This window comes from Lontra canadensis, unplaced genomic scaffold (genome assembly GCF_010015895.1).
Source record: "Lontra canadensis isolate GAN:19392208 unplaced genomic scaffold, GSC_riverotter_1.0 scaffold184, whole genome shotgun sequence".
Taxonomy (NCBI): Eukaryota; Metazoa; Chordata; class Mammalia; order Carnivora; family Mustelidae; genus Lontra; species Lontra canadensis.
In genome coordinates this window covers 1,678,416-1,692,599 of record NW_022631178.1, presented here as the reverse complement: position 1 = coordinate 1,692,599, position 14,184 = coordinate 1,678,416, and the positions used below count along the sequence as shown (strand labels likewise).

The 14,184-nt window shown below is 55.5% G+C and overlaps 1 protein-coding gene across 1 annotated transcript in view; it reads left to right on the top strand.

Annotated features, from left to right (window-relative positions):
• GNG7 (G protein subunit gamma 7) overlaps positions 1–14,184 on the top strand; it is a 111,389-nt gene that overhangs the window by 8,253 nt on the left and 88,952 nt on the right. The window lies entirely within an intron of this gene.

Genomic DNA, 14,184 nt, shown 5'->3' with positions numbered 1-14,184 from the left:
AGTCTGGGTTTGTCTGATGTTTCCTTATGATCAGACCAGGGTTACAGGTTTTGGGGCGGAGCGCACAGTGCTGAGGACCCCCTCGGCATATCACACCAGTGGTCCCTGATGCCCACAGAACATCACTGATGGTGTTGACCTTGGCCCCCAGTCACAGGTCGTGTCTGCCCACCTCCCAGGTGCTCAGAGGCCTGGATGCGCGTCCTTCCACCCTTCCTTCCTTGCTCTGTGGGAACCCTGGGGCCCGGGACACCTCACTCTCCCATACTGGGTTCCCCGTCCTCTGTCCTGCCAGCTGTGCCGTCCGTCCTCACCGCCTGGCATAAAGTGTCTCTGGGGCCCTCCTGCACCCACTGCGGGCAGTGCTGGAGATCACCCGGGAGAGTTAGAAATCATCGTCTCACGTGCTGTGGCCATGGACACTGCAGAGAGCTGGGGAGAGCCCTCCCCCTTCTGATCTGAGACTCATGGGTCCCTCCTGTCCCAAACCCGTGCATTGGTTCTCACTGTCTGTGACTGAGACAGGTGTAAGCCGGCCCTGAGCGTTTGTCACAGCTCTGCGTGAGTGCCCCATTTTAATAAAAGGAAGGGGAGCTTTAGATCTGGGGGCAGAGGTGGGACCCATGCGACCCAAGGCCAGAAACTGTCTGTGGCTCTGGTGCTCCCACCTTCCCAACCGGTCACCCTGCGCCGAAAGGGACATCGTGGGTCTCATTCACATGTCGATGCGGCTTCCGGGAAAGCCGAGGATTGCTGGAAAGCAGGCTCTTTTGTGGGGAGGTGTTCGGGTGTCCTTTGAAAGTGGAGCTGGGCAGCAGCGGGGGGACCCACCCCGCAGGAAGGATGGGGTTCCCTCCAGCCACTGTGCAGCTGCCCAGGGCAGTGAGCTGCCCGGCTGCATCGAGGCCTTTGGCTCAGTGGCCCTGTAGTGCTCAGCCACCTACTGCTGGACCCTGCCAGGTGCTGGGGGTGTGGCTGTCCCCTGCTGTGCCCCCTGCCTCCAGGGGGAGGGGACCTGTCAGCTGTGGAGCATCTGTCACACACCAGACATCGTCCCCATTTATTTTTCCCTCCACCTCTGCTCAGTGCAGCTCCGGACTCCTACCTCGCTCCCTGCAACCATTTCTTTCTTTCTTTTTTTTTTTTTTAGGATCTTTTTTTGTTTGCTTATTTTTAAAGATTTTATTTATTTATTTGACAGAGAGAGATCACAAGCAGAGAGGCAGGCAGAGAGAGAGAGAGAAGCAGGCTCCCCACGGAGTGGAGAGCCTGATGTGGGGCTCGATCCCGGGACCCTGAGATCATGACCTGAGCCAAAGGCAGAGGCTTTAACCCGCTGAGCCACTCAGGCACTCCCCCGCACCCATTTTTGCCCGAATTACCCATAACATCAAATTCACCATCTTAACCATTTCTTTCTCTCTTTGAAAAAAAAAAATTATTTATTTTAGAGAGAAAGCACGTGAGCTGAGGGCAGGAGAAGGGGCAGAGGGAGGGAAACTCAAGCAGACACCCCCTGCCCTCCCAGGAGTCCGACATAGCGCTCGACCCCACAACCCTGAGATCATGACCTGAGCTGAAAGCAAGAGTGGGACACTTCACCGGCTGAGCCAGCCATGCGTCCCCTTAACCGCCTCTAAGCACACGGCTCCGCCGCGGGAAGCACACTCACCCGGCCTGCAGCCACCCCACCCTCCGTCTCCAGAACCTTCCATCTCCCCACGCAGAGACCGTCCCCACGAAGCACGGGCCCCCCACCCCCGCCCCAGGCCCCAGCGCCCACGAGCCCCCTTCCCGTCCGTGGAGGCGCTTGTGCAGACCCGCAGAATCGCGCGCTGTGTGGGCTTCCGTGTCTGGGCCGTCCCTGAGCGTCGTCGTGGGCTCCGGGTCCGTCCACGTTCAGATCTAATGGCCGAGCGGCATTCCGTCGTCTGGGTACGTCGCGTTGTCTGTCCTGGGCCTGGGCTTGCGTCTACTTCGGGCCGTGGCGAGTGTGATGCCGTGGACGTGCGCTCGGGCTCCTGCCTGGACAGACCCTCCCCGCTGCTGGGGATGCGCAGGAGCCGCATCCCGGGCCGTCACCTGTTAGGAAGCGTGTGCTCGGGGCTGCTCTGCCTGCTGGGGCTTCTTCATTCGCCGCTGCTCTCACCGCTCAGCCCTGGGGCAGGATTCGAGTTCCTCTAGCGGATTCCGTTCCACGGCTCCCCTCCCCCATGCTCGTTTCTGCCTGGGAGCCAGGTCCCCGAGCCAGCGCGCCCCGGCAGCCTTCTCAGCACGGCTGAATTTTCTCCCTGGCGCCCCCGGGGTCTCGGCCCCGTTTCCCTGGCCTGGAATGCCCTCTGCGCAGGCACGCTCCGCGCTGCCCGCCTGCTCCTCGTGGGGCCGCCTCTCTGCCTCGCCCCTGCTCTCACCTACCCCGCTGCGTCCAGTGTTTTCCAGTGCCCGGCACTCTGAGCCTGCTGGACTCCCAGCCACCCCTGTCTGCAGTCACCAGGGGGCCGTGTCCTTTACACCATGCTTCCATTTTGTTGGTTGGCGTCTCGCGCCCTCCCTCCCTCCCCCCTTCTCCTGCTCCAGGTCAAGGTGACTTGCTGCTCTTGTCTCACTCCCCGCTGTATGTGGCGATTTCCGTCCTGGGCTGCACTGACCCCCAGAGCAACTCCCCAAGGTGCCCGTCTGGGGTCCTGTCTTCCGAGGAGTATGCCGAGGTTCAGAATGGGGGACCCCAGCCCCAGGGCTCCCCCACTTCGTAGCTCTTCCTGATTGCCCCACCTGCATCTTGAGTAGGATTTTTCTGTCTCGGGGATGGACTGCCACACTTTCCTCTAGTGGGGAGCCGGCTCCCGGGTACCGGGTTCCTGCTAGCAAAAATAATTGCTCATCTCGGTGTTCGGCCAACTCTTGATCTCAGGGTCTTGAGTTCAAGCCCCATACTGAGCGTGGAGCCTACTTAAAATAAACATTGTAACAGATTTAAAAATTACTGGTCTCACGTGAAAAGTGCTCACTGTGGTTTAGCTGTCAGGGAAATGCAAATTAGAACCACGTCACCCCACCAGGACGGCCAGACTCCCACAGACGGGTACTAGCGAGCGTTGTTAAGGACGGGGAGAACTTGGGGCCCCCACAGGGCTGGGGAAGCACGAGAGGGTGTTTGGGTGGTTCCTGAGAAAAGTTAAACGTGGGGCGTCCATCTGACCAGCGATTCCACTCCGGGGTGTCCACCCAAGAGAAATGGGAACCTGTGTCCACACCAGAACCAGCCCACCACGTTCATAGCAGCCGGACTCACAACAGCCTCTGAGTGGAAACAACCCAAGGGTCCTTTGACAGACAAAGGGATGCACACAGTGGGTCCCCCACACAGGGGGGCGCCCCCAGCCACGGGCAGGAGCAAGGCACCCTGGGGACGGACCCTGAGCCCACGATGCTCAGGGAGGGGACCAGACACAGAAAGCCACATGGGGTGTGAGTCCCCGCATGTGACACGTCCAGACCAGGCTCCTCCATGGATGGGAAGGGGGCTCACGGGTGTCGGGGCTGGGAAGGGGTGGGGAGTGACACTGATGGGGACAAGGTTTCCTTTTGGGGTGATGGAATGTTCTGGAACTAGCTAGAGGTGACGGTTGCACAACTCTGTGAATATACCAGATGCCACGGAAATGTACACTTTGGTTAACATCGTAAATTTTTTATTGTGTGTATTTGATCAACCTCTCCCAAAACGCCTCTTGGTCTAAGTGGCCATATTTCAGAGTACGCGACCGTTGCGGCGGGGGAGGGGGGGGGATGGCCCTGTGTTCTTCCGAGAGCCCCTCCCCTCCCTCTGCCTTAGGTCAAACACGGTGGAGCTGTGAGTCCAGACACATTCTCATTTCAAGTTCCTTGTGAGTCTGGCACAAGGACACGAATTCGTCTGCCTCTGGGGCTGCTGAGCCATCACACCCTTGACTTTGGTCTTGTCAACCCTGGGCCTAAAGCAGCCACGTGTGCAGCTTAGGTCGGGAGGGCAGGAAGGTGCTCTCAGGTCTCTGGGAGAAGGCGGTGAATAAGGTTGAGGTGTGGCCCCGCTGAGGAAGAGGTGAAAGTCTGGGAATTATGGGACGTTCTAAAACCTTCCTGAATGTGGAGGGCATTATGGCATCCTGAGGCTTCGGGGTTGGCGTCGCTGTTCAGTCCCGGGTGACCCTGTCCCCGTGTGATTGGAATCTCTCTGTTTCTGATTCCACGCAGACACAGAGGAGTCACCCCCAGGGTCGTCCGCAGGGCTGGGCGGGTGTGGTGGTCACCGTTCTGTTCATATCATGACTACATCATGACTACGCATCTTTGATACTAACAGCCGCACCGCAGGCATCAGGCCGGTCTCTGGTGGCCAGGGGGGCAGAAGCCACAGTGGCTGGACTCGTTTGGGAACCAGACAGACTGTCTTGGAATGCCACTGGTCCCTGGTTGTTGAAGAAGGTGTGGCCGAGGCTGGGTAGCCCCGGGCCAAATACAGGATTGGGATTCTTTTGTGGGGGGTGTGGACCTGACACCAGAGGCCACTCTGGGAGCTGAGGCTCCTAGCAGGGCCGGGCCCTCTGGTGCCTCAGATCCAGCGCACATGTGCGTTTTGCTGCGACTATGTTGGGGTCAGCCACAGCCACCACCCCCTCTCCACACAGAAACACACACAAGGGACTGGACCCCAGGCTCACTGTTTTCCAAAGGCTGCTGACCCTGCCACCAGCACCCTCACAGAGGCCCTGGTGGTCAGATGCTGGAGGCCGAGGATTAGGAATTCTGGATGCGACAGGAGGGTCGTGGTGTCCCGGAGATGGTTTGTGGACAGTGACACCAGCAGGCCACACTGGGTTCTGTGGCGGGTGGCGTCCTATCTCCGCTCTTGCTCCAGGAGCGGGCCGCCGGGCTGTCCCTCACCATAGACACTTTGCGGGGGTCGGGCCTAACCCAATGGGGCTAGCCCCATGCTGGGGCCCCTTACACCCCCAGCCCCCAGAAAATTTAAAAAGACCCGAAGCATTCATTGAGTTCCCCCTCCATGCCAGATGCCCTCATGGCCACTGAGGTTGTCGATCTTAAACCGGGACGACCCCCTCCCAGAGGATGATCCGGCCCCAAGTACCCACAGTACTGGGGCGACAGACCCTGCCTCACACCTTCCAGGTGTGTGCCCTCGTCCCCAGCGCCCCGGGTCGGAAAGCAGGTGTATGGCCTTCCGTCGGTCATAGGACGAGGACACAGGGACCACAGCGTCGAAGAAAAACCCAACCAACTCCCAAGCCCTCGCCAGCTTCCTGGGGGCTCTCCCTCCGCGATTCCTCGCCTGCAAATGGGAGAGTGAGAACACAGCTGCCCACGGTGGCGATGAGACGAGATGGCTGCGAGCGCCGATGTGTGCGCCCCCGGCTCTGCAGGGTTTGGGGCGGCTCCTTAACCTTGCAGGTGGGGGGAACCTGGGTGGCTCAGTGGGTTAAAGCCTCTGCCTTCAGCTCAGGTCATGGTGCAAGGGTCCTGGGATCGAGTCCCGCATCGGGCTCTCTGCTCCGTGGCGAGCCTGCTTCCCCCTCTCTCTCTGCCTGCCTCTCTGCCCACTTGTGATCTGTCAAATAAATAAATAAAATCTTTAAAAACAAACAAACAAACAAAAAAAACTCTTGCAGGTGGGATCCCTTCTCTGCACTCCGGCCCTCCACCCGGTCCTTCTCCAGTTGCGCTGCCCGGGGCTAGGGTCTCCCCTCAGCACTGCTGACACTGGGGGGTCTCAGGCTGAGCAGCGTGCCTAGCCCCCACCCACTCAATGCAGGTAGCCCCCACCCTGGGCGTGACCACCCCAGCTCTGCTGGGACACCGCACACAGTGTTCCCTGGGGGCAGGACCGCCTCTTGTTGTTTGGAAAGGGATCAAAGCCAGAGGAAACGTGTTTGAGATTCTGGGCTGCCGTGGGCTGTGCAGTTGACAGAGGGACCCTCGGGGCTCATAGCTGGGCCTAGACTGCTCAGAGCCGCACAGGCGAGTCCTGTCTGCAGGTGATCCTCCCGGCCGTTCCCTAGGGAAACTCTCTGTAGCACCCATGCAAATGTAATTAAGCGCCGGTTTTCCCTCTGTGGTGATGACACAGATTTGGCGCTGTAATAAAGATGAAGGGGTCCCTTTAGATCTGAGGCCCAGACCGAGCAGCGGCACCCCATCCCTCTCCCCGCACTGCTGAATCAGGGCAGGTCACTCTGGGGGGGTATCCTGGGCACTGGGGGAGCCGAGCAGCGTCCCTGGTCCCACCCCTTCGATGCCAGGAGCATCGCATCATGACAACCGCAGACGTCCCCGGACAAGGCCTAATGTCCCCTGGGGGCAGAATTGTCCCACTTCTGCCACTGAGAGCTGTGTGCAAGGAATACGTGTTTTTCCTGTGTTTGTCTCATGCCCTGTAGGACCCCGGGGAAGCGCTTTTCCAAAGGTTCTTTATGCATCGAGACCCGCACAGGAACCCGTTCAGGTCACGCCTGTCCTTCAGAGCTGTCCTCGGGAGTGGTGCCATGCACTCTGTGTTTTCTGGTCTGTAAGCAGCCTAGTCTGGGAAATAATGCACCCTGCTTCTTCACCTCTGAGCAACCTCTCCTCCTCCTCCTCCTTGCCGGCCAGCATTTCCTGGTCTTCGCAGTCACCGGTTTTCACTGGGCAGCACTGAACGCGGGGTCCCCAAGCCCTTGGCATTCCATGAAAGCCACACTCCGTTTTCTGTGATGGCTCAGGGGTTTAATTACCGCCCCCCCCCACCCCCGGAGCGGAGAGAACCTTTAGTTTCCACAGTGCATCTTTCCCCGAGAATGTGATCTGTTTTGGTTCATTTACGAACACATCCAACTGTTAGGGTGGTTGGCACAGTTGGAAATATGTTTGAAGAATATAAAGCAGTTTGCAACCCCATCGCCTTTCCCATGTGTTAAAACATTACCAATCCCAAGTGTGTCAAAATCTGGATTTTTGTCTATTCTGGTCTCCGCCGGAGGGGGAGGCGTTACAGCAGTTCCGTTTTAAGAAAAGTAGTACGATATATATAATGTATAGTGTTATTTCCTGAATCGGTTTATCTTCTTGGTGGGATACAACAGAGCGGCTTTCGGACTCTGTAATGTGCAAAAACCGCCTGACGGAGTATGGGCTGCTGAGCGCAGAACTCGGGTTAGGAGCACCGGATGAGGAGATCTGTTTGCTTCACCACCCCCAGATTTCACATCGAAGCAGGTGTCCTCTGGCGACCATCACCTTGGGAGAATTGGTAGTTCTGACGCGCTGCGCTGCCCCGTGCTTCCAGATACACACATTTGTAGGTTTCAGATAAATTTCAGATTTTTATCCCTTTTTTCCTGAAGGCTTTATTTTAGAGAGAGAGTGTGCGCCTGCGTGGCTGGCGGGAGGAGGGGCAGAGGGCGAGAACGTCAAGCAGACGCCCCACCGAGTGTGGAGCCTGCCTTGGAGCTCAGTCCCGCCACCTGTGAGATCGTGACCGGAGCCAAAGTCACGGGTTGGACACCCAACCAACAGAGCCACCCAGGCGTCCCCCGCGTTTTTATCTTTTGAGGGAAGATCTGAATCTGGCAGACCTCCCGTATTTATCTGCTACTGCTGTGCGAGAAGTCACTACAGACTTAGCGGCCGAAATGTTTACTGTCTCCCCGTTTCCGTGGGTCAGGGATCCCAGCGCAGCGTAGCTGGCTCTCTGTTCAGGGTCTCTCAGGCCACAGTCAGACTGTCGGCCTGGGCCGTGGACTTGTCTCTGCTGGGACAGGCTTTGCCTCCAAGCCCACGCATGGGGCTGCTGACATGGTGACATTTCTCATTGGCTGCTCCCTGGAGGCCACTCTATGTTTTTTTGGCTGCTGGAGGTTGGAAGCAAGTCGCAGGTCCTGCCTCCACGCAGGGGCAGGAGCCGACACGAGACGTGGGACCGGGAGTTGGGGGTCCCTGGGAGACCGCCTGAGAGCCTTCTGCCCAGCCGGAGTTCCCTCAGGGGTGAGCAAGGTGGACGGCCCGGCAGGCACAGGCTGATTTGGGTTGAGTGGGAGATGTCATTGCTGAGTTGTGGGACCGTATTTCCCAGGTATGGGATGTTCACTCTCTCCGGAGGTGGTTTCCGAGGATGCTTCCAGGAATGTCATGAGATGGCATATCGCTTTGAAATAGTTTCCTAGGGTGGCTGTTTGAAGGGAAGAACCAATGACTTAATTCTGTCATGTGGGTTAGTTACCCACCTTATATCACCTTGCTGGGATCACCTCATTTGTTAGTGGGGAATTAGAGACCAGCCTTTGTGTACGAAGGAGGTGAGGATGGAATGAGAGAGAGGGAACCATATTCCTGGATCTGGAGTCCCTCCAGGTATGGCCTGCATTGGGGCATGCTGCTCACCAGCTGTGTGACTTCGACAAGTCGCTTAACCTCTCTGAGCCCTCATCTTGTCAGCAGCATGGAGATGTTAAACCTTAGGTTACAGCGTTGTTCTAAGGATTAGGGACTATGTATAGAAAGTCTGGTACGTGCAAGATGGTATCCTAGGTGGGCTTCTAGAACAGATAAGAGCCATTAGTGGAAACACTCGTGAGATCTGAATAAACCGTGGGCTGGTTGATAGTAGCACAGCGGTGCTGTTGTCCCGACGGTCACACGTGTGCCCTGGTTGCATGCGCTGCTCGTGCTGAGGGAAGCTGGGAGGGCGCAGGGACCATCTGTGCTGTCTTGACAACTGCCTGCAAATCTGAACATGGTCCAAAGTTAAAAAGTTTATTGAGAAACACAGTTGAGATTTTACTTTTCACCGTTATTATAGGTGAGCAGTAACACAAAATAAATAATACCAGCACTGACGAGGGCGTGCACAGGAGGACGGTATAAACACGGAGTCGTCTCTGTCACAGTAACTCAGTAGCGTATTTTCAAGAACCTTAAAAATACCTAATGCTCTCTGATCCCATCATGCCCTCTCTGGAAATGTCGACTAAGAAAGTAATTAGAGTTGGGCATGACGAGGTTCCCTTTAGCGTTACTTGTAAAGCAGAAATTGGGAACAGTGTAAATGCCCAAGTAGTAAGGACCTTGGTTCATCAGTAAATGATACTAACTCGATGTAAATATATGGACAGTCATTTAAAAAAAACCCTGTTTTCAAAGAACACGTAGGAGATGGCCGTGATTGGGTCCTGTGGGTGGCTCAGTCAGTTGGGTGTCAGCCCTTACCTCCGTCATGATCCTGGGGCTTGGGATTGAGCTCCCCGCGGCCTGCTCCGTGGGGAGCCTGGTTCCCCTCTCCCTCTGCTCCTCCCGGCTCGTGCTCTCTCTCTCCTGCTTTCTTGCTCTTTATCTCTCAAATAAATAAATAAAACCTTTTTTAAAAAAGGAAGAAAAGAAAAGGCCTATGATAGAATGTAAAATAAAAGTAGCAGAGAAAAAATTCCTTTTTTTTTTAAATAATTAAGAAGCTACTTACTGAGGCCAAAAGCTCAGAGTTAAAAGCTTCAAGTTTGCTTTTCTAGAAAGTTTGTGGCCAGTACGCGGTAGGTTATGTGTGGAGCTGTTGTGTGTGGTGCCGGCTTTCCGGGGGAGGGGGCACTCGGCTCGTTTGTGTGGTGGCAGGTGGGACTGCCTGCTCACCGACCGCCCATGATTGTACCACCACCTCCTGGGAAGCAGATTCCTGGAGCTAAACGTCACACAGACTCAGTCTCCCCATGGACTCGATTTCCATGGAACAGTCTTTTATTTTTTTAAGATTTTATTTATTTATTTATTTGACAGAAATCACAAGTAGGCAGAGAGGCAGGCGGAGAGGGAGAGAGGGGGAAGCAGGCTCCCCGCTCAGCAGAGAGCCCGATGCGGGGCTCGATCCCAGGACTCTGAGACCATGACCTGAGCCGAAGGCAGGAGCTTAACCCACTGAGCCAGCCAGGCACCCCCCCTCCCTTTTTTTAAGGTTTTATTTTTAAGTAACCTCTACACCCAACATGGAGCTTGAATTCATGACCCTGAGATCAAGAGTCACATGTTCTACTGACTGAGCCACCCAGAGACCCCCATGGAACAGACTTTATTTTATTTAAGATTTTATTTATTTGAGAGAGAGGGAGAGAGCACACAGAAGCAGGGGGAGGAAGAAGCAGACTCCCTGCTGAGCGGGGAGCCCAACATGAGGCTTGATCCCAAGAGCCTGGAATCATGACCTGAGCCCCCCAGGCGCCCGTGGATCAGACTTGAAAACGTGGGCTGGGCTGTGCACTTGAATGGAAATCTGTCCTCGTGTTTCCTGTGGAGGAGTCCATAGCTGCCAGTTTGTTTGACTTCATAGCTTGTGTGCCGTCTCCTATCCCCAGCTGTAGCTCTTCCTGTCTTACGTATTGGTCTGCATTGATGGTTGCCTTTGTTTTTCCTCCTTATCATGAGGTTTTCTCAGGTTTCTCCTTTCTCTGCCTCCTTTCTCTGGGGAAGTAATCTTTAACATATCACTTCTTCAGTGGTAGTTTCTTTAAATTATATTTTCCACGCACCTGGGTTTCTCGACCTAGGCACTATTGACCTCTTGGTCTAGATCATTAATGTAATCAAATCCCCAGTGAGTAGAAGTAATTATTGACTTATCAGTTATGCTCATGGTAAATAAAATTTCAAATTACAGGTAAGGGCATAAAACAAAGAATAAACCTCCCATCCATCAGTCTTACTCACCATTTAACTCCTAACAGTTCTGGTGTTTTCTTCTAGAATATTTTTCCCTTTGCATATCCAAGTACATGTACAAATGTATGTTTCCAAGAAGAGGTAGCTCAGATGGCTTGTGCCGGCTGATGTACCAGTCTGCGGTGCTTGGTTCCCACCAGTGTCTTGGGTCTCTCACAGAGGTAGCACGTGTAGGTCTGGGTGTCTGATGAGCATTACTCCTTCCCTGTCCGTCAGGGGCTCACCCCTTTGGCACTGTGGACATTGGGCCTGAGTCACTGTGGGCCACTCGGGCTCTGTGGAGGTCGAGCAACATCCCTGGCCCTACCCTTTCCCTGCCACGAGCACTCTAGTGTCTCCAATGGTGGGGGGGGATCCACTGGGTTACACCAGACCTCTCGCTTCGTGAACTTTAGAGTTAAACCCGAGTTTGAATTCTTCCTTTTCCTCTTACTGGCTTTTGGCAACATTTTGTTTAGCTTAAAAGAAAAACCCCAAACACACATTTTCCTAAACGAACTAGAAAAGGAGTCAGTCCAGACCTTGCAGCCTTATTGGAGTGAGGGTGAAGTGACCTCAAGATCCCCAGGGCCCCAGCTCAGAGGGCAGCTGTGGTCACTGTTACCACTCGGGTGTGGTGCCCACCGATGCAGTTTCAAGGCCCTCTGTTGCTGGGAGGCTGCTAGGGGCCGGGATCTTGGTGCCCCTCTGTGCCATGAAGAGCTGGTCTCATGTCCCCCAAGAGCTCCCCGTCTTCTAACCATCTTTGCCTTTGCTCTCCTACTTGGGTCTGCTGGTTCACAGACTAAACCCTGTCCTCACGCCTGGGAGCTTGACCATTCCAGCACTTTCTGAGGACAAGTCTATTGAGTTTGGAAGACACATTGAGCCTTTAACAGCAAGTTTAAGGCAATCGTGAACATTCTGCTGTGTGTTACAGCAACATACCTAGTTCGCACTTTGCAAACTTTTCTTTAAAATAAACTTCCCTGGTATAGTTTTGAATTTACAGAAAAGTTGCAAAAATAACACCAAGTTCCCACGTAGCCCACACCCAGGGTCCCCTGATATTAGCATCATACGCCAGTGCGGTGCCATTTGGCACAATTATTGAACCAATATCAATACATTATGATTAACCGAAGTCCATACTTAGATTTCCTTATTCTTTCCCATCTCCCAGAAAATGTCCCCTTTCTGCCCCAGGACCACACATGACATTTAGTTGTCACATTTTCTTAGGCCCTTTTGGGCTGAGGCAGTTTCTCTGACTTTCCTTGTCTTTGAAGCCTGGCTGGTCATGCAGAGGACAGGTCAAGAGCTTTGCAGAGCGTCGCAGATCTGCGTCTGTCTGGTGTCCACTCGCCGTTCGACCTGGGTTGTGGTTTTGGGTAAGAATGCACAGAGGGGCTCATGCTGTCCATGGCGTTGACCTCGATCCTCTGGTGAGCCAGACCCCAGGGGCTTTAAACTTTGGATTACTGCCAACATCTAAAAATCAGGAGATTTTGTAATGAAAGACCTCCCAGCTCTTCAGGGCGCTTGGAAGAGCTGATGACATCAGGCACTTCCCACGTGGTGACAGAGCGAACCAGGTATCCTCCCTGTAAGACCCCACATTGTCACCACCTGCCTGCCCTGGGCCCCGTCTCACATGTGTGACCCCAGGATGGGCTGCTGGAGCACGGCACACTCCACCCCCCACCCCCGCCGTGGCCCGCCTCCCTTGGGGGGGAACGTCCCCGTGATAGCTCACTCCCACACACAGCCCTGCGGGAGGCAGCTGTAAGTCAGAAAAGCATGGTGGAATGCAGGGGAGGGAAAGTCACCTGGGAGCGCTTTGTGGTCCGTGTGAAGGACACGGCTGGCCGCTGCTGGCCCTGTGGGGCTCAGAGCTGCTGGCATCTGGGTCAGATGGAGAGGTGGCCTCGGGCTTCAGGGTCCACCACACCTGGGCCTCGGGCTTCCGGCTCCAGAGGTGGGAGAGAAGAGGTCCTTGCGGTCTTAAGCCGCCTGGTCTGTGGTTGTTTGTTATGGCCCCCCCGGAAACGCATACAGTCGGCGAGGCTCGGATCAGGAGGGACGCGAGCTTTAGGAAACAGACGGAGTCCCGGGGACCACGTGTGTGGGACTTGCTGGGCAGGACCGTTTCGCGGTCTCAGGGTTGCTGCACTGGAGTTGGCGGTGTTCTGGCCCCTCCGAGCCCCCCTGGTTCACTCAGCCTCCGAGTGTTAGCTGGAGTCAGGTCCAGTGCGTCCGTGACTTAACTTTCAGAGACCAAGCAGTTGAACCTGAGGACGTTTTTCATGGTCACGGCTGCAGTGGTCCTGGCGACGCGTGGGTGGGGCCAGGGATGGCGCCCAGCCCTCCAGAGTGCCCACCCAGCAGAGGGTGACCTGCTCTCAGTGCCCACAGTGCTGGAGGGGCAAAAGCGTGGAGCAAGGTGACCTTCAGATTCCAGAACATCCAGTGGGTCTCAGCCCTGGGCCGCAGAGCTGTGCTGAGGCAGCTGGAGCTCCAGGAAGATGAGCTTATCCTCACTCAGCACGTTTGACCCTCTGGAGGCCACAGGGCTGACCTGCAGAGTTAGGTGAGCAGCAGAGCTCGGAGCAGAAGCCTCCCCTGCGTCCCATGTGACAGCAGGGTCGAGGGGACAGCACCGCCCACACAACGTGGCCTCGAAGGCGGATGGGCTGGCGTGCTGCCCGCTGCCACTCACCCGACAGTCCCCACACACCTACGATGACACGCGCTCCAGGAAGGTGGATCGGGAGGGGCAGGCCCTCTCTTCTGGCCTCCGAGGGGAGCACGGGGCAGGCCCCCTGGGCCAGAACCAAGCAGAAGCAGGCCAGGTTTGCTGTACTTCCTGGGAGGCTGCCTGTGTTGTGTGCATTCCTTCCGCAGAACATTCCCTGCGCACGTAGATTGACAGTCTGCACAGGAAGCCATGCAGGGCCTTGAAGCGGTGAGGTAGGATCTCTCCGTGTCTGCAGACTTTCTGGGACCCGAGGGTAGGTATTTTCAGCTTTGCAGGACAGCGGTCTTGCTTTCAGTTACCGGGTTCTGCCTTTGTAGGTACAGGTGTGCCATAGATGGTGTATAAGTGAATGGACATGGCTGTGTTTGAATAAAACTTTATTAACAGAGCAAGTGGTGGGCCGGATTTGGCCTCCTGTCCCTGATAGAGCAGCCTTGCCTCTTTCCCAACTCAGAGACCCCTCCTTATTGAAAGTGGTACTTGACACATGACTCTCTTTCTTCTTCTCAGGCAGGTTTCATCTCCTCTCTGAGCCTCTGTTTCCCCATCTGTAGAGCGGGGATAATTACACTCCTTATGGGTTGTGTGTAGTTTGTTAGGTATTGTAGGATGGTAGTTCTCATCTGGGGTGATTCTGCTGAGAGGGGACGCTGGGTGATGTCTGGGGACGTCTGTGGTTGTCACGACCGGGGGTGCTTCTGGCATGGACAAGGTGG